At 33.5% G+C, this 27,757-nt stretch overlaps 1 protein-coding gene across 1 annotated transcript in view; it reads left to right on the top strand.

The window, feature by feature from the left end:
• Nucleotides 1–27,757, top strand: part of SIAH1 (siah E3 ubiquitin protein ligase 1) — a 63,278-nt gene that overhangs the window by 14,532 nt on the left and 20,989 nt on the right. The window lies entirely within an intron of this gene.

Raw genomic sequence — 27,757 nt, 5'->3', positions numbered from 1 at the left:
GATTTTTCCAAAGCCATTCAATTGATTCTCCTAGATTAATTTTGGGACCAACTTGTGGTGTGATAGATGAGCTTACTGTGTTATCCATTTAATTAATTGCATGCCATAGTCTTGATAATAGATATTATTTATCCACTTGATTTACGTGTGTTGAGAACTAACTTGAGTAGTTACAGATTTTGTCCAGGAGACTTTGCAGTATTTCTTTCAAGGCTTGATATTACCTGTATGATGTCATACATGGGAACATTTGAAAGACTTTACCTTCCATAGAGAATCCCTTTTTGACTAGTACTCTTGACTGTACTTCTATGGCATTGGTCACCAATTTGGTGAAAATACTGGAAGAACACTGGATTTTGTTTCAGGGGGAAGCATAGGGTAATTAAAAACTCTGTTCCCAAATACATTGACACTGCAGAGAAATTATTAATCATCCTCTCAGTATTAACATGAGATGAAGCATAAAATGGGGAACACATAAAGGTGTCCGCCAGTGGGTCATGGAAGGCATCTTAGTGCAGTGAAGAATTCACTCCAGACTGTTATGTCCTCCAGATCTAGATGAGGCAGCTTGGTGGTACAGTGAGTAGAGCACTGAGTCAGGAAAACCTGAGTTCAAATCCAGCCTTAGACCTTTTTTGTAGGTTTCTGACTAATAACTTGTTGACCTCTATTTGCCTAGTTTCCTCACCTGTAAAAAGGGTATGATAGCACTTTTCTCCCAGCATTGTTGTGATGATAAAAATGAATAATATTTTAAAGTGCTTAGCAGATAGTGGATACTATATTAATACCTATTATGGGTGTGTATTGTGTGTGGGTGTGTATTTATATACACACCCACACACATACACCACACACTTATAACCCTATGTAGCCTCCCAAATGATAACAAAAATCACTTGAGTTCAGCTTAGCTATCTCTGCAGGAAAATGAACAAATTACATTTATACTCCAATAAGACATTTGGATGGATTTGGAGCACAGATATTGCTGATAAGTGATGAATTGATCCTAGAATATATATTCAATCTTGTTATAAAATGGAGATATTATAAATTTGTCAATATTATTTCTGTATAAAATGGTACAATATTTCTAAAGGAAACAGGATTTTAGGGTTCAAAAGGCTATATATATATTTGATTATCTTACATTGTCTTAACAATGCTGATCAACTGTTGAGGAATATCTAACTGTATCCACCTCTTGACAAAAAAGATTTGGTTCAAGATGCAGAATGAGACGGGTATTTCAGATACGACCAGTGTGGAACTTAGACTGTGCATATTTATTATAAGGGTTTTCATTTTCTTCTCTCTCTCTCTCTCCCTCCCTCTCTCCCTCCTTCCCTTCTTCTTTCCCCTTTTCCTCTACTCTCTTCTCTTCTCACACTTCCCCAAGTCAGTGGGGATTAAATGCTTTAATCTAGTACTTGATCCACTGCCTATCTAGCTGTCTCCTATCTTTTTTAATTAGGCAGAGGAGGGATCTGAGTGATGGAATTTCCTGTTTCCCTCTTCCCCTTTATCTCCCTCAATGAGAAAAGAGTCATTTTTAGGTAAGCAGAACAATTTGGAAAATTACATCTTGAATTTACTTTAAAAGAACAAGTTACATATAATGGAGATTGCCAGTTTGCACAAACCTCTCCTATTTTACTTTGTATATGGAAATGTTTATTTTATTTGATATTTAATTTTAAAAATGGGAGGGGGGAGATTAGGCGATCTCTGTCTACACTGAAAACATGTAAAACTGATTTTACTTTGTAACATTCCTCCATCTTATGTCCTAGTCATGCTTTTTCCTGCTTGTACTTGGGACTGTGATTTTATTTTATTTTTTATCCTTCTTTAAGTAGCCTAGATCTTATTTTAATTGTCACTCTCTTCCTTCCATTCAGCCACCATTTTGTTTGAAGTGGCACAAGGGAGCCTTTAAGCTTACTTATGATCACTTAATCCATTGTATTGCTAAAAGTCACTTTCACAATTTTTGGGAGATCTAGATCTGTGATTTTTTTTTTAGTATTGGAAACCCTTCGACATTTTCTTTACTAGTGTATATCTGGGCCTGTTCTATGATTTATACTCTTATAAAGAGTTTCTTGGAGTATTGAGAAACTGATTGAAGTGACACAGCAATAGGTGTATGAGGTAATATTTGAATCTTTGTATGTCTTAATTTCTTTTTTATTTATAAGATTAAAATTTTTGGATTTTTGTAAAATTTTATTATGAATTTTACAGATGAACATTTTCATATAAAAAAGAGTAAAAGAATTAAGTGTCTTGACTTTACTATACTAGTTTCAAGAGAAACAGAGCCACATAATTGGCTAGTTAGGACTATGTATATCTCATTTGGTACTGTTAGTCTATCATTCTGAAGCATAATTCATTGTTAGTCTTTTGGAGTAATAATTGATTACTCTGTTGATTCGAGTGAAATCTTTCATAGTTGTTTTTACAACATTGTATAAATTGTTCTAATTTCTTCACTCTTCATCAGTTTATATAGTTCCTATGTTTCTTTGAAACTACCTCTTTTATAATTTCATGCAGCACAATAATGTATTTTGTATGCTATCATTTGTTCAACTTATTCAATTGATGGGCACCCATTTGTTTCCAGTTCTTATGATAAAAATTCTCCTATACATTTTTCCCGATCTCTTTAGGTTTATGCTTGGTTATTATATTGCTGCATCAAAGGATTTGCAGTTTTTATGACTTTGGGGATATGAATCCAAATTAAAGGATGGTTAAGGCTCTTCACAATTCCACAGCTTTTTTTCCCGGAGTGTATTTGTGTGTTGTCTTTATAAGCAATTATCATTTTCCTTTTTTGTATTTTTTTTGTAGTTCTTGAATCTTATACACTTATATCAGAGCTCAGCTCTACCTGCAACTTATTGCTGCCCGTCAATAACCAGTTAATAAAAATGTTTTTGTAAAGTTGAGTGACCCTCGTAGAAACCATTTAAGCATCTAGACTTAGAAAAGCTATTGATAGCTTTTAGAATATAAAAAGCAAGGACAGCTAGATGGCACAGTGGTTAGAGCACCAAACCTGAAGTCAGGAGGACCTGAGTTCAAATCTGGTCTCAAACACTTAACACTTCCTATTTGTGTGACCTTGGGCAAGTCACTTAACTCCAATTGCCTTAGCCAAAAATAAATAAATATATAAAGCCCTCCCCTCCCCACAAAAAAAATCTTTTTATGTGTTTTTGCCAAACTGAAAATACTTAGTACCTACCTAGCTGTGTAGGAAACTTCTAGGCACTAAAGTATAAAAGATTAACAAAAAAATTTCCTCTTTGCTTTTTTGTGGAAATGTATGTGACATGTATAGTCATTTAGCTTACAGGTATTTATGACGTATTATTCTGTGGATACTGCTAAGTTCTGGGGGAACACAGAAAGACAAAAAACAGTCCCTGCCATCAAGGAGCTTTTTTGTTATTGTAGTTATTTAATAATCATAAAATTAACTGGAATCTAATTTGGTTTGTGGAAGGAAAGGGGAAATCAAAAAAGAATTGCAACAAGATGAAAATTACAAAAAATGAAGACATACTGGGATGGGTCTGGGAGAGGGGTGTCTTCCCCAGTTATAGAAGGAATAGATTGGTGGTTGACAAAAAAAAAAAAAAATCAAAAAACTTATTATCCACAGTCAGTAATGATGATTTGCTTGCTGGTCTTGTTTATTCTAGTATCCAAAGCTTTATAGGGCTTCCACAATATTTATGCCTTCTTTTTTTACCTGCCCCCAAACTTCTTACTTGGTAGTCCAGTCAGTGTTGTAGTAGTACAGGTTAAAAACTGTTGGGCCCACATTTGCTATGGAAAAGATTCCAGGACCAGTGTGTTTCAGGGTGAACTTTGAAACTTTTCTCTGTAAAAAACATTCCACCAGTGCCACATGTTCATAACCCTGGTTTATGAAACTGAGGAATAATTCTGTGAAAATAGAATGAAATATCTTGTAACTGAATCCCTTATTTTCAGGTTTCAGAGCATAGTTTTGAACCATATCTGCAAATATATTAAGTCATTTGGCTCAGGAGCATGTTACTGACTGAAATTTCAAAGAACATGATGAGGTTGTCTATGGCTATCGATGAATTTGTTAGGGAGTGGTAGCAGTGCTTATTGGGCCAAGTGAAGCTGTGGGTTCCTGGTGGAGATGTCTACAAAGAATACAAGGCTTATATTACAAGAGGGAGATTATATGCAGATAAGTAAAAACAAGATACAGTTTAGATAGAATATAATTTGACTAAGGAAGGCTTTAACAGGTGAAGTCACTGGGAAATGCTCCCTCCCTTAAAGAGATCCTTGAGCTGACTCTTGAACAAAGCCAAAGAAACTAAGAGGCAAAGGTGAGGGGACAGCATGATACTTAAACAAAATTGGAGATGTCATATTTGAGGAACTGTAAGGAGAGAAATATAGTAAAATGCATGGAGGAGAATATGAAGTATAAGAAGACCAGAGAGGAGGGATAGGATGATAGCTTATAAAGAGCTTTAAATGCCCAACAAAGGAGTTTGTATTGTATCCTGGAAGTCCTTGGAGTTCTTTGAATAGGAAGGTGACATGATTAGGTCTATGCTTTAGAAAATTCACTGGCAACTGTGTTGAGATCTAGATCAGGGAAATTAATTAAAAACTATTGTAGTAGTCCATGTGAGAAATGTAGAGGACTTGAACTAGGGTGATAACTGTGAGTGGAGTAGAGAGGAGGGAAAGGAATGTGTATGAGTAATGTTTTGAAGATAGAAATTAGAAGATTTGGCAATAGATTTGGAAATGTAGAGTGAACAAGAATAAGGAGTTGGAGGTGATGCCAAGATTAGGAACAAAGTTGGAGAAAGGTGAGACCCAAAAAACATCTTGGAAAATTTAAAGAGGGAAAAAATGTCACCAGCTGGGGTGATTATGGAATGCTCTCAGATAAGAATTTTGAGAAGTAGATGGGGCGCATTGTCTTTTTGAATGCATAGTAAGGAAACTTTGTAAAGAGTGGAGAAAACAGCCAATAAGTCCAATTTGGCAGGAACAGATTTTCTAATTAGTATTTTCCTGTACTCCTAATATTATTTCTATACTTTTTTGTTTATGTATGTTGTTATCCTTTTAGTGGAATGTAAGACTCTTGAGGCCAGAAATAATTTTTTTTTGTTTTTATATTTTCAGTTTCTTGAATAGTTTGTTGCAATAAATAATTACTGAATTGGATCAGTAACATAGGGGAACAGTTTTCAAAAGACTGAAAAGATAGATTGGAGCCAAGATTATGGAAGGCTTTAAAGTATCCAGAATTTAGCACAGCATCTGGCACATAGTAGGCATTTAATTAATGCTTATTGGCTATCTCAAGAAGTTTTTATTTTATCCCGGAAGTATTCGGGAACTTTTGAAGGTTTTTGAGAAGAGAAGTGATATTATCAGACTTGTGCCTTAGGAAGCATATTTTGTCAGTTGTGTGAACATTGTCTTAGAAGATTACCTATTAATATTTCTCTCTTCCTTTTTTTTTTTTTTTTTTTTTTACTATTTAAAAATTTTTTTTTATAATTATAACATTTTCTTTGACAGTACATATGCATAGGTAATTTTTTTTTTTTTTTAACAACATTATCCCTTGTACTCCCTTCTGTTCTGAATTTTTCCCCTCCACCTCCTCCCCTAGATGGCAGGCATTCCCATACATATTAAATATCTTATAGTATATCCTAGGTACAATATTTATGTGCAGAACCGAATTTTGTTGTTGTTGCAAAGGAAGGATTGTATTCGGAACCTATTAATATTTTTATTTCATTTGAAAGGTGGAGGATTCATGAACCATGATGGTGACAAGGCATATAGACAGAGGTTGTGGAGCTTAAATTGGCAGGACTCAGTGACTTAAGTGGCAAGAAATATTTTTAAGTGTAATATTGGCTAGTTGGAAGTCTTAAGTTTTGTTTCTGTAATCTGCAATTAAGACTTTTCATTGGGTGCTCCTTCTTGGTATGGATAGCTTCCTGAAGGATGTGCCAATAAAATAAATATCTGGCATGTCTAGAATACTAGTGGAATGACAGATAATTGTCCTTAGAGGATCAGCCTAAGTTCAGAAAGTTGGATAACAGAAAATTAATCAGTCAATTATTCACTCATTATTAAAATTACAAATCATTCAAATTATATTTATGATTTATACTGTTACATATTATGTTTACATATAATTGCGTTATTTATAATTTATATTTTATCTTAAATTATTCAGAGGTAACTTAATTTGATTTAATTTAAATTAAATTTGATCAAAATAATTTTTGAAATCGTTCATTCTTGATGCCATGATGTCAAGGGAATGTTAAGAAAAGCCTCTAGCATAGCATGTAGCGTGGACCCACTGTTGCAAACTGTTGATGGGAGGGCATGAAAAATATAGGCATACAGAATAGGCAAACATTAATGTTATCTACATTGTAGAAAGGAATACCCACATTGATGGATCTTTTAATGTACCTAAGCAGAGTTGGCAGATTAAAAAACTCACTCAGAAACCTGTAGGAAAAGTTGATCTTATTAAATGTTGCATCTTGAGCAAATAGTCCTATCCCCAAATAAAGCCAGTGATACATATTATGTGGTTCGATTTTTGAATCATAAAAGTTATGTAATTGACTTGTTACTGTTATTCTTTTTGAATGATATTTTGTTACAGGTGTGTGTGCCTGCACATGCATGCATGAATGGGCATATAATTAGTTGGTATAACTTATGATCCAAAAGAAAATATGGGTTTTATAAGGAAAATGTATTTTAAAAAAAAATAGATTTTGTTTTATTTTCTGTCTTTATATCACCTATACTTCTCATTGTATCTCCCTTCTTTCTCTTTCTCACAGCCACTTCTTATAACAATGAGAGGGGGAAAAATACTTTAGCAAAACTAAATTATCTAAAAACTGATCTATAAAGGGAGAGAAATGTATTCTCATATCTCTCAGGCCAAATTTGGTCATTGTAATTTAATAGTGTTCTGTTTCACTCGTTGTTATTGTTTCATTGTATTAGTTTTCTAGTTCTTTTGTTTTGCATGAATTGATGTGTTTTACTATCCTCCGTATTCATCATGTTTTTCTTTGTCCTTGAACACTGCACAGTAATATTCAATTATCTTCATCTGCTGCAGTTTAACCATTTCTTAATAAATGATCACCTATCACAATTTGTTTAGCTGCCCCTCACTTCATAAGCATCTGCTTTGTTTCCAGCTCTTTGCTGTTTTAAATATCTGATATAGGATCTTTCTTTTTTTGTCATTGACCACATTAGAAAATATTGCCTAGCAGTGGTAATCTGTGAGTCTCAAGGGGCATGGATGTTTTAGTTCTTTATTTGCACCATTCCAAATTATTTTCCCCAGACTGGCTAGATCAATTCAATTTTACCAGTGGCTCAGTAGTGTGCCTTTCTTTTTATAGTCTATTTAGACATTAACTATTATCTTCTTTGCATTTTTGTCAGTTTTTTGAGTGTGAGGTGAAATCACAGAGTGAGTTGCTTTGATTTGTATTTGTTGTATTAGTGATTTGTAGCATTCTTTCATGTGATTATTATTAATTTTTATAAGTTACCTATCTTGGAGATAATCTTTTATAAGTTACCTATCTATCAGAGATACTGGATGCAAACTTTTTTCACTTTGGTTGATGGCTTTCCTTCTTACTCTAGTTACTTTGTCATTCATCTTTTCCTGGTTGCTCTTCTCTTTCTAGATTTTCATGACACTGATCTCATAAGTTCTCTTAACCTGTTTTGATGATCCTTCTTAGTCTTTTTTGTGGTATTTCCACTAACGAAGGATATATCCCAAACTCTGTCCTGAATCTTCTTTTTCTAACTCTCTGACTTACTTTCATCAGCTTCCTTGAGCTCCGTGATCATCATTATGCACATCTCCAGTTTATATATTTAGACTTGTTACTGACTTCCATTTTCCTATTTCCAGCTGTCTGTTGGATATCTCTAACTGTATATTTCATAAGCATCTCAAATTCAGCATGTCCAAAACGGAATTCCTTCTCAAATCTTTTCCTCTTTTGAACTTTCCCAGTATTGTGTTTCACCATTCTCTATTATCTAGATTCACACTTATAAGAGCTCACTTAGGACCACAACCTTTATTTCTTCATTCTCAATTGCATGCAGTCCGTATTCCTGCTACTCTCTTCTCCTTCCTCATCTATTAGGTTGTCAGAAATTGTTGCTTCTACCTTTACTACATCTCTTATACTTACCCCTTTCCTCTCCCCCCTCACCCTTGTTCAGGCCCTCATCAACTCATACCTAGAGATTTGCAGTAGTTTTTCGTTGCCTCAAGTCTGTCCCCACTTGTCTATCTTCCACTCAGCCCCCAAAATGATCTTCCTAAAGTGAAGGTCTGACCATGTCAACTCCACTTCCCCCCAAAATCACTAAATTGTAGTGGTTCCTTATTGCTTTCAGGATCAAATATAAAATTCCCTCTTAGCCTGTTGAGCCTTTTACACTTGGCTTATTCCTACCCTTTCAGTCATAATTTATGCCTGTGCTTGTGAGAATAAAAAAGAATAAAAAACCATTTCCTTCACTGATTTTCCATCCTTTACAACCATCATCCCCAACCCTTATGGAGAAAGAGCTGACCATCCACACTCCTAGAGCAGGTAAACTGATTAAGTTAGAGCAGTAGGGCAGGGCACTCTGAGGGGCAGTTTGGAAAATAATAAATGCCAGGCAGATTGAAGCACTACTACCACTTTTGACTACTATCTCCTTTTGGACCCAGGTGGAAGAGAATAGCCCTGGTCTTGAATCCAAGAGACTTGGGAATAGCAGTATCCTCCAAACCATTGGAATTACTTCCAACCTAGCTCCTACATTCATTGAGGACAAATCATTATGGAAAAAGGGACCCAATAGTGATTGTGACCTCAGAAGAAACAAAAGTTAAAAATACAACTAATTGAGATAAAGAAGGAAATTACATCTTGGTAAGGGATATTGTAGATAAGGAAGTAATATTAATACTAAACATATATGAATCCATTGCTATGGTATCCAAATCCTTGGAGGAGAAATTAAGTGAATTGCAAGAAAAAATAGCACAATTATACTAGTGAGGAATCTCAACCTCTCTGTCAGAATTAGATAAATCTAACCACAAAATAAACAAAAAAGAAGTTAAGGAAGTGAATTGAATTTTTAAAAAATTAAGATATGATAGATATTTTAATGAACTGAATAGTAGCTGCTCTCACGAATAGCTATTCATGTTCTCCTATAAAAGTTAAAAGAACAAAGTACATTGAGGCAGGAGTTGTCTCAAAAATGCTGTTGACATTCATTAAATAATGTAATACTAATACATATCATATATATATATATATATGTGTATATATATATATGTGTGTGTGTGTGTATATCTTATGCCCATGCCTTGCAATAAAAACCATTATGAAAATTAAACTGAAAATTTAAAACCCTTAAGAAAAAAAAGAAAAGAAAAGAAAAAAGGGATCCAACTTCTCATCACCTGCAAAAATTGTTGATCAACTACTACTAATTGAGAGGTAGACAAAGAGAAAACCTTTGAGTTGTAACAACTTTCCTTTTCCCAGTTTACTGGCCCTGTTTCCCACCTACCTCTTAGAACCATCATCTGTGGAAACAAGTTGTGGAGAAAAGGAGCCAGCCATCTCTACCAATTCCCATCTATAGCTCAGGCGAATTAGCCTAGTTCAACATCAGGAAATCCTAAGGGAAAGATGAGAGCATGTACCAGGCATGTTGAACTACTCTTTGACTACCACCTCTTCTCAGATCCTCACAGGGATAGTCCAGGACCCTGAACCTAAGGAGCCTTTTGATTAGCAATGCTTATAGATCAGTTATCTGCAGTCTTTATCCTAAGAAACAACTGTTATGGAGATACAGTCTGGGAACTGCTCCCAAAGGTTACAGACATCTATTGAACACTCAGAATAGAAAGTTGTTAGTCAAATCATTTGTCATTGCCACATGGCTTAAGCATCACAAATACAATTATTATCACTGGAAATGGCAGTGAAGAACAAGGATTACCATCTGCTTTACCATTGTATCTTAAGGATCAGGAGATCTTTTCATCCATCATTCCATTTTAGAGATAAAATCTTCCATATGGATTGTCTCTTAAAATTTAATTTCCTTGAGATCAGAAATGATCTTTTTTTTTTTTTTTAATTTAAAATTTAAAAAATTAAAAAAAATATTTTTATTATTTTTTTAAAATTAATTTTATAATTATAACATTTTTTTTGACAGTACATATGCAGGGTAATTTTTTACAACATTATCCCTTGCACTCCCTTCTGTTTCCGAATTTTCCCCTCCTTTCCTCTACCCCCTTCCGTAGATGGCAGGCATTCCCATACATATTAAATATGTTATAGTATATCCTAGATACAATCTATGTGTGCAGAACCGAATTTTTTTGTTGCACAGGAAGAATTGGATTCACAAGGTAAAGATAACCTGGGAAGAAAAACAAAAATGCAAACAGTTTACATTCATTTCCCAGTGTTCCTTCTCTGGTTGTAGCTGATTCTGTTCATCATTGATCAATTGGATCTGAATTAGATCTTGTCTTTGTTGAAGATATCCACTTCCATCAGAACACATCCTCATACAGTATTGTTATTGAAGTATATAATCTTCTGGTTCTGCTCATTTCACTTGGCATCAGTTCATGTAAGTCTCTCCAAGTCTCTCTATATTCATGATAAGGAATGTTCTTAATTTTTTATTTCTATCTCCAGTATTTAATTTTTTTAAAAAATGTAGTAAACTCTTACAATAAATACTTCATTTCATATACTTTTATCATCTAGTGACATTGACCTCTTTACTTTCTCATACTTCATATTTTCTCTTCTAGCTTTTTGGCTTTGTTAAAGTCTCATCTCAGAATCCCCCCTTTTTCTGCAAGAGACCTTCCCTGTTCCTCTTACTCTTTTCTTGAGATTATCTCCCATTTACGCTGCATGTGTATTGTACGTACATTATTGTTTTCATGTACTGATTTCTCCTTTCCCCTGCCATGTGACCTCTTTGAAGGTTAAGATTCTGTTTTTGTCTTTTGTATCCCCAGTGCTTAAATAGTTTTTGAGTCATAGTATATGCTGAATAAATGCTTGTTGATTGCATCAGTTTTTTCTTAGCAATATTTTTCAATGTCACTTAAGTGAATTGATTTTATTTTTGTGATCACCTCTTTGGTTAAGAATTTATCTCTGAAGCAATATGGAACTATGCTAAAAAAGTTATCAAACTGTGCATACCCTTTGATCCAGCAGCATTACTGCTGGGCTTATATCCCAAAGAGATGTTAAAGAAGGGAAAGGGACCTGTATGTGCAAGAATGTTTGTGGCAGCCCTCTTTGTAGTGGCCAGAAACTGGAAACTGAGTGGATGCCCATCAATTGGAGAATGGCTTGAATAAATTGTGGTATATGAATATTATGGAATATTGTTTTACAATCTTAATAAAAGAAAAATAGCATTTTGTAATTGAATATATAGATATAGCTTTAGATAGATAAATAAAGATATTGAAGGTGCTTTGGCAGATTATAATTCCCAGGTGTTTTATGAATTTGATATTTTGAATAGGATTTCGATGGCTTTATTCCTACTTGGATTCATATCTATTTTTAAGAACAAGCTTTTAATTTTAAACTTTTAAAAATCCTTGCTGGAGCATGTTAGTACTTTAAATCCTTCTTCAACTGGGAGTCTTTTTGAGATTTTTTTTTAACTCAGTATTCATCTTGTTCTTTCCTAATTGCAGTTTGTTCACTTTGGTATATTCTTTCATGTATCCCCTTCTGGAGTAACTTTTGCGGTTTCTTTTGCTAATCCAATTCTCTCCTAGAGGTTTTTCTTATTTTCTTCTGACTGTTCACAAACCTGTGCCTCTTTAGTACTTGGATGTTTATAATAATGTGTGCCTGTTGACTTGCAAATAATTCAATTTTTTAAAGCACATAATTCTATTTTTCTACTATGATGGTATTAAGTGATTTTTTTTTCTTTTTTCTTTTAAATTCTGCCATTTCACCCCAAATTTTCAGCATATAGAAAACTCTTAATTAAATCTTAATTTTTTTGGCAGTTGTTGTCTTTAACTGCTCTATCCTGTACATAATATCTTCAAAGGAATTGGATTCTAGTCATATTAAGTCTATATACTTTTGAAAGTATGGGGAAAGAAGAGAGACAAGTACTAATTTTTAATTCTTGCTCTGTCACTGATTATGTGACTTTAGATAATGCCTAGGGATGTAATTTAGTTTCCTTAAATGTAAAATAAGTTGGATTATATGATTAATGTGGCCCTTTCAAGTTAAAATATTTTACAATAAAGAATCATAATAGCACACTAATCAAGATGGGTATGTTCTACCTAGTTCATTTTTTTTTTAATAGCATCTAGTGAAGTATTAAATATACAAGAATTCTTAAAAATCTTCGGTGATTCTTCTGTTTGATAGTCTGAGAAATCTGGAAATACGAGAGTGGATAATCATAAAGAAATATTTAATGTAAATGGACAATTTATTTTTTTCTAAAAAGCTTTTTATTTTCAAAATATATGCACAGATAATTTTTCAACATTGACCCTTGCATATCCTTGTGTTCCAAAATTTTCCCCTCCTCCTCCCACTCCCTCCTCTAAATGTCAAGTCATCCAATATATGTTATATATGTTAAAACATTAAATCCAATATATGTAAACATACTTATTCTTAACTGTATAAGAAAAATCAGATCAAAAATAAGTAAGAAAACAAAATGCAAGTGAATAATAATAAAAATAGTGAGAATGTTATGTTTGATCTACACTCAATTCCCACAGTCCTCTTTCTGGATATAGATGGTTCTTTTCATTATAAGATCATTGGAACTGGTCTCAATCATCTCACTTTTGGAAAGAGTCATGTCCATCAGAATTGATTGATGGACCCAAAATTTCTAAATCAGATTGACTAGTGGCATTTTTTTCATTTAGTATATTAGTCAGTCAACATGTAATCTGTATTGCCTACTAAGAATCTGCTTATGTCTGTACTTCAGTCAAAATCTTGTGTTATAATGCACAACTGCTTACTTTTAAAGTTACTTTTCATCAATTTTTCAAAACTTTGAAAAGTATTTTTTCTTGGACTTTTTTGTTTTTATATTTTCATTTCAGAATATTTCCACTACCCTCCACCTCACCCAGCCATTCCTTGTAATGAAATAAAAATTAAAGAATTAAGGAGAGCAATTCATTAAAAATGACTAATATTTTAAATGAGTTTGACAATATATGTTATATTCCACACCAGTACTCATCTGTTCCTTCCTTTCTACCCTTTACAAAGGAGAGAGGAATGTGTATTTCTTTATCATTTCAAGGACAAACACTTATAATTACATATTATTAAGATTCATTTTTCCATTCTTTCTGTTTACATTATAGTCATTGTGAAGTCCAGGAAATCTTCTAATCAAATAAGATAATATTTATTATAAGTATTTAGCACAGTTCTTGGCATATGATAGGCTTTATATAAATGATTATTATATTTCCCTTTCCCATCTCCTCTAATTAAATAATTGAGGCCAGAGGTATACAAGGATATATTTTAAAGATGTTATACTAAGCCTTTGAGAATCTAAACTGTTAAACAATTTTTTCATAATATATTATCTCTTATCACAATGGTGACCAATATTAGAGAACCGCATATTCTGTCCAAATCTTCCCTCATGTGAAATGTTTTTCTGATACTTGGTAACAGCAAATAATTCAATCTAACTGGCTAACTGGCCTTCATTATGCTACTTGTTATTAGTTGAAAATTGCTTGTAATCAGAGCTCTTTGGCTACAAAAGGATAACTGCCAGTTCAATAGTTGTCCCCATAATTGCTTATGATAACAAGTGTTTTTTGACAAATTTAAATTGAAAGAGTGAAGTCTTTTTTTCCTTGCACATCATTTTGTAACTTGTTTTCTTGTTTTTTCTTCATTTTGTATCAATTCGTTTCCATTTTCCTTTACAATTATATATTAATTTTTAGCACAATAATGTTGCATTCCATTTTTGTGCTATGATTTGTATTACTATTTCCTGTTAAATGAACAGATATTTCTAATTTATATTTCTTTGCTACCACAAAAAGTGCTGCTGTGAATATTTTGATGTATGTGGGACCTCACAAAAAAATGATTTTATTAGAAATAAAAGAATAGACAGAAAAGGATATTCAGTAATAATCAGTAAATAGCTGACATTAAAGGATTTTGCTTGATAGCTGATTACAATAGAAGAGTTAAAGTTTAAGAATTCATCAAACATTTATGAGTTTCAAAGAATGAGTCTCCTAGGCTAGATTTCTGCAGCAGAGTGCTCTGTCTTTTAGTACCAACGCCTCTTCTTTCCATTACTTAGTGACATATAGGAATTAAATAACAAAGTACGGTAATAGTTAGGCTGTCCTTAACCTTCAAGAGAAGTAGCTAGCCACTGACACTATCACAGCTGCTGTAGCTGGTTGAGGACCATAATGTTTTTTATTATTCCTCTTTGTACTATTGAAACCTAATAAGTTTTATCTTTCAGCAACCCTGGAAGCTGGTTATGTTCAGCACTTACTTGGTTTTCCATCTCTGTCTTGTGCCCCTGTCTAAATGTATGTTGAACATACCTCTTCTATCTTTCTACCATTACCCAGTTGGCTGGGTATAGATAACATTAAGAAAATTTACATTTAGTAGCTGTCATGGGATTTGGTTTTTTTGTTTGTTTGTTTGGTTTTTTTGCCCTCCTGTTTTTCATCTGCTTTGATAATTTGACACTTGATTAAAAGCTAATACTTTTAAAGAGATGCTACATATCTTTGATTGGACTAATTTTACAAATTGAAGTTATTTCCACCATTTATGTGACATATTTGGAGAAAAACTTATCAAGTTGAGCAATCTGTAACACTCATTTACAGAATTTTAAAAAAATTCTGATAATCTTTGTATCTGTGTGGAAAATGAATTTAATAGGTTTTGTCCAGTCTTTAAAGGTCTGTTCAATTATTTTCAGTTCTAGGTGCCCTGTATTAGGAAGGACATTGACAAAGTGGAAGATGGCCAGAGAAGGCTGATCCATAGTGATGAGGGTGTTGGAAACTTTGTGAATAAAGATCATTTGAAAGAAGTAGGGGTGTTTATTTTGGAAATAAGACTTGGAACTTATCATGGTAGCTGCCTTGACCTATTTATTCCTGCTCTACTTCAATTATTTATCTGTAATCTTTTTATCAGAATTGTTCCAATTCCATGATTAATAACTCAAATTCCTTCCATCTTTTTTTCTTTTAAACTTAGTCTTTGTCCTTACTATTCTTAAGATCTTTCACTCCCTAGTAGTTTCTCAGCTATCACTTGTTCTGGCTTCACTTTGATCCTTTCCAATTTAGACTCTCTAATTAATTCCTGTATTCTCATTCCTTGATTTTTCTGTCTTAAAGCTGCTAATGCTTTGCCAAACCCTAGTTCTGTAATGTTCCCACCACCTACCTTCTTTGTTTCCACTCACTTGGATCTTAACAGGTCTGCAGAGGTTTGTTTTTTTTCCAACAATTCTAACTAATTTTATTACAAATTTATTACCTAATTTCAACTGGGTACTCACTGTAGTAAGGTAGCCTTTTAACTCCTCTCTAATTGATTCTCTCTCTGGCCTGCTGCCTCAATTGCCTTCATACCTGGCTCTTTCATTGGCTGGTGTTTTTTTCACCAGGGAATATTCCTTTATTAAGTTATCTTTCTGTTTTTGGAGATCTGTTTAGCCTAGCCATGCTCTTTATTCTCTTCCCAACTGTATATCTGATTCCAGAGTTTACTATTATCCCCAAAGCTTAATGTATCCTTCCTTACCTGCTCATCTGCCTAATTTTCAGCTCATTTTTTATATATTGTATTTCTCTCATTAGAAAGTAGGATGTAAGCTCTTTGTGGTTAGAGATATATATCTTTTTGTTTGTATTCATATAATAAGCACAAGAGCCTAGGAAATGTTCTTTTCTCCAAAAAAGTACTTTTGTCTCCTTTCTTTACTAAGCTTGGCCTTCTAAACTCTCTCATTTTTGCTGAGCATACCCTCATTCTTCCCATCTCACTATAATCATCACTGCATCTTCATTTTACACATCCAGTTGGTTGCCAAGTCTTATTCATTCTGCCTTCACATTTCACATTCTTTGGCCTACTTTCCACAGGACCATCACCATAGCTCCTGCTCTCGTCTTTTATCTGGACTATGAAACAACTTTCTAATTTGGCTTTCTTTCCACTATAGTTTGTTCTCTATATAGTTGCTAGTGACTTTCCTTTAAAAGGTAGAAATGATCATTTCTTTTACTCAATAAATTTTAATGATTCCCTGTTACTGTCAGCTGTAAACTCTCATTCCCAACAAGTCTTATGTTTCTGTACTTATGCATCATTTATCTTCATGCATACTATGTATACTTAATGCTTTCATATATGGCACTATGCCATGTCTTTCTTTGTTCTGCCTTCTTTTGATACCTTTTGTATTATCTGTCCCTTGATTCTTTGAAAGAACTTTTACTTTTAGAAACCTTTGTTTCCATTAAGGTTCACTTCAAAACACTGTCTTCTATATAGTCTTTCCTGATCTCTTAATTCCTAGCCCTTTCCTCCACCAATTTTGTATCTATGTATTAAAAAACTATGTACATGTATTTTCTTAGTAGATTGTAAGTTCCTCTAGGGAAGAGGTTTTTTCACTTTTTTCTTTGTAGGTCTTAATACACTAGCTTAGTGGTTGACACAGTAGAAACTGAATAAATGTTTCATAGTTGATCCCATGATTGTTTTACAGTATTTGAAAGGTTATCATCTAGAATAAGGAATCAGAATGCATACTTAGAAGCAGGGGAATAGATGCTGCAGAAACAGAAAATAGAATTGATCATCTCAGAATATACTTACCCTAGTAAACCAGCCTAAAAGAGGAGATGAGAAGACTTCATTCAGGAATACTGTGGAAGAAATATTGTTGAGGGAGGTATGTTTTGGGCCAGGTGACTTAAGAAGTCTCTTCTGATTTTGAGGTCCTTTTCAGTTTAGCCATTAAATCAACTTTTTCTAAAATTTACCTTTTATATGTCCATTACTGTTGACTTACAGAATTGTTTTTTGTTTCCCTAATTGCTGATGTGATTTTGTAAATTTTGTAAATTGAAATTCTTATTATGACCAGAAATTATCTCTGTGATATGTCACAACTACCTCTCCCAAGTTCTAGTGTATACTTGGCAAAACTTGTAGGCTATCTAAGTAAGTAGAAGGAGGCTGAATTGAAATGTCAACTAATATAGGTGATTAGTATGCTCATTTTATGTAAAAGTGTAATGGTCTAAGCAGAATTAAGTGAGTTGTCCACAGTTTTGAAATGGAAGAATGAATTGGCTTATTTGGGGATATTACCTAAAATTTGGATTTCAGTGGCTTGAGATTCTGAAATAAAGTTTTTCTGGTTTGGATTTCTTTATTATTTCCATTTATTTTTGTATTATGTAATTACTCCCAAATACATAATTAGGTATTGTAATGTTGACAACATTTTTAATCTCCTAAAGATGATTACAAGACTGTTCATTTTTTCTCTGCTTAAGTTCTGTTGGCTCATTGTAATTGGGAAGGTTAGAGAAGTAAAAGTTTGACAGGTCCTACCAAGTGGGAAAAGCTAAATGAATAAAAGTCCAACCTCTAATCCCATATGTCTGAATTCTGAGCATTAGCTTACTGAGAGTATGGAAGGTTGTATTGTCACATTACCGATTAATGAATATTTTGGCCATTGTGTATCATAGTGCCTTAGCTAGATTTTATATGTATCTTCCTAATGTCCAGTAGTAGAGTTATTATTGCACATAATAATAGGAGCTTAATAAAATGCCTTTTCAACAAAAGTATTTTTCTGGGTGTTGTGGGAGATGATGATTACTAATGTTAGTGTCATCATTATCTCATTTATGTAGTGCTTTATGGTTTACAGATTGCTTTCTGAAAAATCTTGTGAAAGAGAATAAGCATTGTTATCCCCATTTTACAGATGGGTAGTTTCCAGAGAAGTGAGGTGACTTGTACAAGATTTCAAACTAATAAATGGTGGAACCAGTACTTAATTGCAGATTCTCTGATTATATAATTATTCTACCTTATTAAAATAAGGAAAGATCCTTATTTTACACGAGCTTCTCTCTTTTTTTTTTTTTAATAGTGGAGATAATTATACAAGTAATTTACAGTACAAGGCAAAATATATCATGGGAATCATTAATAAATGTATGGTCATTCAGAATAGAAAAAGAATTTCATACTAGTGGATAGGACGACCTCATGGAAAAAGAGGTAGCATTTCAAAGGGGTTTTGAAAAGAGGAGTAAAGATTTTTGTCAATTAAGAGTTAGGAAATGGTAAAAAGAACATTTTGGCTGGAGTATAGTATGTGAAAAATAATAGCTTAAAATAAGAATGAAAACGTAGGTTGGAGATGGATAGAGGGGCACCTTAAATTGCAAATTAAGGACTCTGGATTTCATTTTATGGTCAGTAAAATTTTAAAACAATGGTAGAATGTGATAGATTTGATTGGGGAGGGGAAGTTGTCAGAAAATCATAGTAATAGTCTAGCTGAGAGATAAATTATGTGGATCCAGAGTAATTGGAATTGATATGGAAAAAATAAATTATATAAATCAGTATGAATAAAGTGACTTAAAATTATCTAGTAAGTGACTTGGAAAGTATAATTTAGAGCACATGATTAGAGAACTGCAGTATTTAAAGAGATCATTTGGAGGCTTCCTAAGAATGAATCGTTTTAGTGCTAAGTGGTACTTTTGTGGAAGCCAGCAGTCTTAATCCTATATGAGGATCAATGTATTTTTGGTAGATTTAAAGTGATATTGCTTATGGATTAGTTGTGTCATATTCTGTGTGACCCCTTTTGGGTTTCTATTTGGTAAAGATGGTGGAATGGTTGTACTTTCTTTGCCCAGTTCATTGGACAGGTGGGGAAACAGAGATAAACAGGGTTAAATGAGTTGCCCAGGGTCACATAGCTATCTGAGGCCAGATAAGAACTCAGGTTTTCTTGACTCCAGGCCCAGTGCTCAATTGCCCAGATTTAATGTTAGAAGAGCTCAAAGATAGGGGGCTAGATAGAGCCACTTTTTAAAATTACAGCTTTTTATTTACAAGATATATGCATGGGGAATTTTTCCAGCATTGACAATTGCAAAACCTTTTGCTCTAATTTTTCCCCTCCTTCCCCCCACCCTCTCCCCCAGATGGCAGGTAGACCAATACATGTTAAATATGTTAAATACAATATATGTATACATGTCCATACAGTTTACTTTGCTGCACAAGAAGAATCGGACTTTGAAATAGTGTACAATTAATCTGTGAAGGAAATAAAAAATGCAGATGGACAAAAATAGAAGGATTGGAATTTTATGTAGTGGTTCATAGTCATCTCCCAGAGTTCTTTCCCTGGGTGTAGCTGGTTCAGTTCATTACTGCTCTATTGGGACTGATTGGTTCATCTCATTGTTGAAGAGGGCCATGTCCATCAGAATTGATCATCATATAGTATTGTTGTTGAAGTATATAATGATCTCCTAGTCCTGCTCATTTCACTCAGCATCATTTCATACAAGTCTCTCCAGGTCTTTCTGAAATCATCCTGGTGGTCATTTCTTACAGAACAATTCCATAACATTCACATACCACAATTTATTCAGACATTCTCTAATTGATGGGCATCCACTCAGTTTCCAGTTTCTGGCCACTACAAAGAGGGCTGCCACAAACATTCTTGCACATACAAGTCCCTTTCCCTTCTTTAAGATCTCTTTGGAATATAAGCCCAGTAGTAACGCTGCTGGATCAAAGGGTATGCACAGTTTGATAATTCTTTGAGCATAGTTCTAAATCACTTTCCAGAATGGCTGGATGTATTCATAATTCCATCAACAATGTATCAGTGTCCCAGTTTTCCCACATCCCCTCCAATATTCTGCATTATCTTTCCCTGTCATTCTTGCCAATCTGACAGGTGTGTAGTATCTCAGAGTTGTCTCAATTTGCATTTCTCTGATTAATAATGACTTGGAGCATCTTTTCATATGGCTAGAAATATTTTTAATTTCTTTGTCTGAGAATTGCCTGTTCATATCCTTTGACCATTTATCAGTTGGAGAATGGCTTGATTTCTTATAAATTAGAGTCAATTCTCTATGTGTTTTGGAAATGAGGCCTTTATCAGAACTTTTGACTGTAAAAATATTTTCCCAGTTTATTACTTCCCTTCTAATCTTGTCTGCATTAGTTTTGTTTGTATAAACACTTTTCAATTTGATATAATCAAAATTTTCTATTTTGTGATCAATTATGATCTCTAGTTCTTTGGTCATAAATTCCTTCCTCCTCTACCAGTCTAAGAGGTAAACTATCCTGTATTCTTCTAATTTATATATAATCTCATTCGTTATGCCTAGGTCATGAACCCATTTTGATCTTATCTTGGTGTACAGTGTTAAGTGTAGGTCAATGCTTAGTTTCTGCCATACTGATTTCCAATTTTCCCAGCAGTTTTTGTCAAACAGTGAATTCTTATCCCAAAAGCTGGAGTCTTTGGGTTTGTCAAATACTAGATTATTAATGTTATTGACTATTTTTTTTCTTTGAACCTAACCTGTTCCACAGATGAATTAGTTTATTTCTTAGCCAATACCAAATGGTTTTGATAACCACTGCTTTATAATTTTAGATCTGGTACACCTAGGCCACCTTCATTTGATTTTTTTTTTTTTTTTTCATTCCCATGAAATTCTTGACCTTTTATTTTTCCATATGAACTTTGTTGTTTTTTCTAGGTCATTAAAATAGTTTTTTTGGGAGTCTGATTGGTATAGTGCTAAATAAATAGATTAGTTTAGGTAGTAGTGTCATTTTTAGTATATTTGCTCACCATATCCGAGAGCATTTTATATTTTTCCAGTTGGTTAGATCTGACTTTGTGTGAAAAATGTTTTGTAGTTTTGCTCATATAGTTCTTGGTTTTCCCTTGGCAGATATATTCCCAAATATATTATACTATCGGTCGTTACTTTAGATGGAATTTTTCTTTGTAACTCTGTTGGGTTTTGTTAGTGATATATAAGAATGCTGATGACTTAATTTGGGTTTATTTTTGTATCCTGCAACTTTACAAAAGGTGTGGATTTTTTCTAATAGCTTTTTCGTAGGATCTCTGGGGTTCTTTAAGTAAACCGTCATATCATGTGCAAACAGTGATAATGTGGCTTCCTTATTACCTATTCTAATTCCTTTAATCTCTTTCTCAGCTCTTATTGCTAAGCTAGCATTTCTATTACAATATTGAATGGTGATGTGGGCAACGTTGTTTCATTCCTGATCTTACTGGGAATGATTCCAGTTTATCCCCATTACATATGATGCTTACTAATGGTTTTAAATAGATACTACTGATTATTTTAAGGAAAATCCATTTATTCCTATACTCTCAAGTGTTTTTAATAGGAATGGATGTTGGATTTTATCAAATGCTTTTTCTGCATCTATTGAGATGATCATATGGTTTTTGTTAATTTGGTTATTGATATGGTCAATTATACTAATAAGTTTTCCTAATATTGAACCAGCCCTTCATTCCTGATATAAATCCTACTTGGTCATGGTGTATTGTCCTGGGGATGATTTTCGGTGGTCTTTTTGCCAATATTTTATTGAAGATTTTAGCATCAATATATTCATTAGGGAGATTAGTCTATAATTTTCTTTCATCCTACCTGGTTTAAGTATCAATACCATGTCTGTGTCATAAAAGGAATTTGGTGTAGGACTCCTTCCTTCCCTATTTTTTCAAATAGTTTATATAGCATTGGGGTTAATTGTTCTTTAAAGATTTGGTAGAATTCACATGTAAATCCATCTGATCCTGGGGATTTTTCTTAGGGAGTTGATTAATAGCTTGTTCTCTTTCTTTTTCTGAAATGGGACTATTTATGCAATTTACTTCCTCTGTTGTTAGATTCTTACTAAGTGCTAAGTCGGTACTTAACAGTTTTCTAGTTCACACCTCTGGTTCCCGCCTTCAAGGGGAGTTTACCCCTTTGAACTTCTGAGGAGGAGTTTACATATGAAAAGGAGTTTACACAACCTTTAAAAGAACCAAGTTCATTGGTTGAAGTAATTTTCCCACAAGCCCTTGAATTTTCACATGCCCATTCTCTGGGAAGATAAAAGAAGACAACATTGAGCAAGGAGTTAGTCTACTCTAGGACAGAGTTGGGACGGTTCTCTGGAGGAAGAAGAGTCTACTCTGGGACAGTCAGAATGGCACTCTGGAGGAAGAAGGGTCGAGTCTGGGATTGAGTTGAGGCAGCAGATCTCCTCCCAGAGAGCGATCTGCAGTTTCTGGAGACAACAGAACATTACACTCTCTTAATCTGGGAAGCCTATATTTTTGGAGGTAGTCATCCATTTCACTTATGGATAAATCAAATTCTTAGTCTTAAAAATGAAAAGGGAGTAAGTATTAAGTGTCTGAAGTTGGATTTGAATTCAATTCCTTCTGACTCCAGGGCCAGTACTTTATTCACTGTTATTCAAAGATGCTCTTTGAATATTTCTAGTAAGATAGGTTCTTCTTTGCAAGTGTTTCTTTATCACTGCAGCTATTCCTGGTATGTACATGTGTACACATATGTACCCACGTGTTATCTATACTTTTCTATAAGCATATTACAGATTTAACATCTGTGTAAATTCTGTGTCAATTGAGTGGTTTCATGTGAAAAATTTGTGTTAGTATTTTTGAATACTTATAGATTTGTCCAAGAAATAATTTAAATTATGAATAGCAGTAAAAGTCTCTTGTTCCTGAGCTATCCAAACTTCAAATAACTTCTTAAAGAAGCTAGTTTAGCTCTGCTATTAGTTGTTCTGTAGGCAGCCAAATTGGATGAGGCTTGTAGAGACTGCAGTCTACATATTTTGGAATAGCTGTTTTAGTTCCAGTGGAAAGAAGAAAGATCTGTGAGGAATTGTATTTTGACTTATTGTAAAGAGGGATTTAAGAAGTAATTTTTGGGGCAGCTAGGTGGTACCTTGGATAGAGCACCAGCCCTGAAGTGAAGAGGACTTGAGTTCAAATGTGGCCTCAGACACTTGACATTTCCTAGCTGTGTGACTCTGGGCAAGTCACTTACCCCAATTGCCTCAGCAAAATAAATAAAAAATTATTATTATGTCCTTTGTGGTTAACTTTTAATGTCCCATATCACTTTTCCTCCCTAATGAATCATCTTATAGAACAAAGATTTTTGAGAAAGAAGCGAAAAAATAGCAGCAAACCCAGTGATATATGTCATTTCTACATTGGTAAATTTATTTCACTCCTTCTGCCCCTTCTCTTCTCCCTCCCCCCAAATAAAGGAGTTAATTAGGGATAGGTATCTTCTCATTTCAATTTTGGGGCTAAGATTGCTCTTTTTAATTTTTCTATTGTTTGGTGATGGTGGTTCTTACTGTTTATATTTCATGTGCGAGAATTCTTTGTGTTTGTATTGTGCATGTGGGTATTTTGGGGGTTCTGCTTTATTCACATTAGTTGACATAAATCTTTTCATACTTCTGCATTTGTTATATTTATATATGCAGAAATATATAATATATATGTATATATAATAGCAGAATAATATTCTATGACCTATTTCCATTAAACATAATCCCCTTCTCAGTACACATTTTTGTATTTTTCCTAAATGTTACAAATACTGTGAGAACTAGGTACTGAATGTGATAACCTTAAAATAAAATTGATTATATTGTAAGACAAGAACATCTATTGGTGGTAAGAGTGATTCCTGAATTTATAGTCTTTGTATAGTTAGATTATTGAGTTATTAGAACAGGGCTAAAAATCTATATAAATTTGGGAGAGAATAAACATAAAATATGGAGACAATTGAGACAACTGCAACATAGCATATTTTGACAAGTTCTTGACAGCAAAAATGAGAATGAATTTTAAAAAACTGGTGTCTACCCCAACTGTCAGTGTTTCTTAAGGAAGTTTTAACTATTGCATATCAGTTGTCACAAGGTGATGAAAAGAACCTAGAAATCATTTTACCAGTAAAAACATAATCCTAGCCAAACAAGGTTGAGACACTGGTTTAGAGTATAAACTTGTTTGCAAATTTTTAATACAAAAAGACCCTCTCCCCCCAAAAAAATCATTTCTGTATATAAAGCACTATACAAAAAGACCATTCATGGTTTCATGATGACCATTCATCATGAAACCATAAATCCACATTTCATATTGTTGTTTTTTTTTTAACAACCACTATGTAATAAATGATATACATTGTTTTCCTCAGCAGCAAGAAGAATACAGATGAGAAGATATGAATATATAATTGATGTTCTCTAACCTAATTTAAATAGGCTCTTGATGCAAAGTAAGAAATGGTAAAGCAGACATTAATACAGACCTAACATTTCAAGTTGTTGCAACCTAATTAATATAATATAAACAATCTAAAAGTGGGACAACTAGGTGGTACAGTGGATAGAGCACTAGCCTTGAAGTCAGAAGGACCTGAGTTCAAATGTGGATTCAGACACTTAACACTTCCTAGCTGTGTGACCCTGGGCAAGTCACTTAACCCCAATTGCTTCAGGAAAAAAAAAAAAGGACAAACAGCAATCTCTGCAAAGGAGGAAAAGAGGTGTAGTTTCTCATTTCTTATGCACTTGATTTTTTTGTTTCCTCCTTTCTTTTTGTTTTACATCATTGTAGTTGTTTTGTATATTGTTTTCCTCATTCTGTATGAAAATCATTTCATGTTGTCTCATACATACTTGAATTTTTAATATTTCTTAAATATAGTAATACATAGTGGTAGTCCATTACATTCATATACATCATTTGTTTAACCATTTGTCCATTAATTGGAATCAACTGCTATTTTCTAAGGTACTCTAAAATATCACTATAAATATTTTGATTCATATAGAACTCTTCTAGAAAGGAAGATTTTCCCCCTTTTGATACTTATTATTACAGTGATGATTAATTCTTGTGAGTCATGAAATACAATAGTTTCAAAAGAATTAAAGTTGAGGGTCATCCAAAGGTCAGTGAAACAGTGAACAGTTATGGGTATGAGTAGACTTTTAATATTTCTCTTGTTCAAATTTTGATTTCTCTTGTGCAAATAAAGATGTAAGAAATACATGATCTGAAAAAAAGGTCAGTCTGTCATTGTGAAACCAAAGAACAAACAGAACAGTCCAAGTGTCCCAATCTTTTCCATACAATGTGAAGAAAACTTAAGGAACTTATCCAAGATAAGTCTTGGATGAATTGCAGCTGGTTCTATCTGAAGAAGAGAAAATTACAGATTCATCAAAGTAAGGGTCCAAGATAAAAATTTCAATAAAAATGTTAGATAAATCATAAGTATAGAGAAGTAAATAGAAATTGGTCTTGATTAGTTTCAGTGAATATACTAGATTTTTTTTTTTCCTCCTTGGGGAAGAGCAATATAATTTTTGGGACATTTAAATTAATTTAACTTGCTTAGTGGAGCATAATCCTAGCCCTAGAATGCTGTCTGTCAATAAAATCCTTACCTAACAGGATCTTAACACTAAAAGATTTTCTTTTAGTAGATGTAGGAAAAAGCTGGCGAAAAGACTTGTGCACGTGTATGTGTGCGTGTACGTACATATATGCACCTTAAAAAAAGAGCTCTTATGTTTGGACATCCCTTTTGACTCCTTAGGAATTCCTCATCTTCTTTTCACTAGAAGTCCCAGAGAGCCTAAGTTAAAGAGCAAAACAAAACTTAAAAAAAAAAAACATTTCGGCCCTCCTAGTCAGCATTTATTTTCTTTCCTTCACACTCCCTTGCCCTCTTCATTTCCCACCCCCAACCCCTCCCCGAAAAGAAAATAAAATTGTAACAAATTTATATAGTCAAGGAAAATAAATTTCTATGCTATCTTGTATCTTTAATCCATCTTTCAGGTGACTAGGATATTTCATTATTGGTATTCTGGGAATTATTCAGAATTGCATTCATCATAATTCTTAATATCTTTTACAGTAGTTTGTTCTTAAAATGTTAAAATGTTCCTGTCTTCCTAGCTTTATCCTGCATCATAAAAGTCTTAACAGATTTCTCTGAAACTCTTTTATCATTTCTTATCGATCAGTAGTATTCTATCACATTTGCCCTTATCCCCAATTCCAGAAAGGGCCTTGGACTCCCTCCCATGTACCAGCAAAAGTCTTAATATAAGGACCAGGAAAACCTTATATGCATAATTCTCAAATATTTTGAAAAAGCCTCATACAGTTGATTGAGCACATTTCTTAGTTACAGAGTCCCAGTTTTTGAAGAAGCCCCAGAACTATTTTAGGTGGTAGGTCTAGAAATCACTGTCACTCTCCCCCCCCCAAAAAAATTATACAAATTAAACATCAGTTTCCACTATCTTAATTTACTGTTCTCTTTTCCTCTCTCTTTAAAAATTCTAAACTTGAAACACCAAAAAAAAAAAAAAAAACAAAAACAAAACTTCATAGCATCATACAAAGATTTTGTTTGAAACTCTGAATTTAATACCACTTTTATGGTATTAAAAAGAGGGGATATTTAGTTCTATTATTTCAATATGATTTTGACTGCTTCATTCTGTGCATTTAAAAAGTTCCAAATTCAAATTTCATTGCCTTCAGTGTTTTGCAGTGGGGTGTATCTAAGATGCTATTTAAACCAATTCTCTCATTTTATGGATAAGAAATCTGAGGCCCAGAAAAAAGCAATTCTTTTTTTTTTTTTTTTTAGGAACACATATTTATATAATTACCTTGCTAGACAAAAATCGAAAAAAAAAAATGAATAAAATGCAAGCGAATAACAACAAAAAGAGTGAAAATACTCTGTTATGAACCACACTCAGTTCCCACAGTCCTTTCTCTGAGAGTACATGGCTCTTTTGATCACAAGACCACTGGAACTGGTCTGAATCATTTTATTGCTGAAGAGAAGCACATCCATCAGAATCGATCATGACATAATACTGCTGTTGCTGTGTATAATGATCTCCTGGTTCTGGTCATTTCGCTTAGCAGCAGAAAAATGCAAAGTCTCTCCAAGCCTCTCTGAAATCATACTGCTTTATTGTTTCAAAAAGCAATTTCTTCACAGTGGCAGAGCCAAGACAAGCATTCAAAATGCTTGACAATTAACAACTCGATAAGCTCAAATGTGTCCAAAAAAATATATATATATATTTCTCCCCCCCCATCCCTGTTTTCAAACTGTAAAAAAAAAAAAACTACTGAACTGTTTTAGAATCAACGGACTTTTAAAATTACTACTTTAGCACTTTTATATAAAGTTTAGAAATAGAATTCTTTAGACTTTCCTCTGTGGTATAATGAAAAGAATACTGGAAAAAGAGAATAACCATCCTCATTACTTCAAGTACTGTTGCTCTATTTTACTTTGCCTTTAGTTGATAGCCATTTGTGCTCA

The sequence above is a fragment of the Sminthopsis crassicaudata genome, chromosome 2 (assembly GCF_048593235.1).
Source record: "Sminthopsis crassicaudata isolate SCR6 chromosome 2, ASM4859323v1, whole genome shotgun sequence".
NCBI lineage: Eukaryota > Metazoa > Chordata > Mammalia > Dasyuromorphia > Dasyuridae > Sminthopsis > Sminthopsis crassicaudata.
The sequence above is the reverse complement of the archived record's forward strand: the minus strand, read 5'-3'. Positions and strand labels throughout refer to the sequence as shown.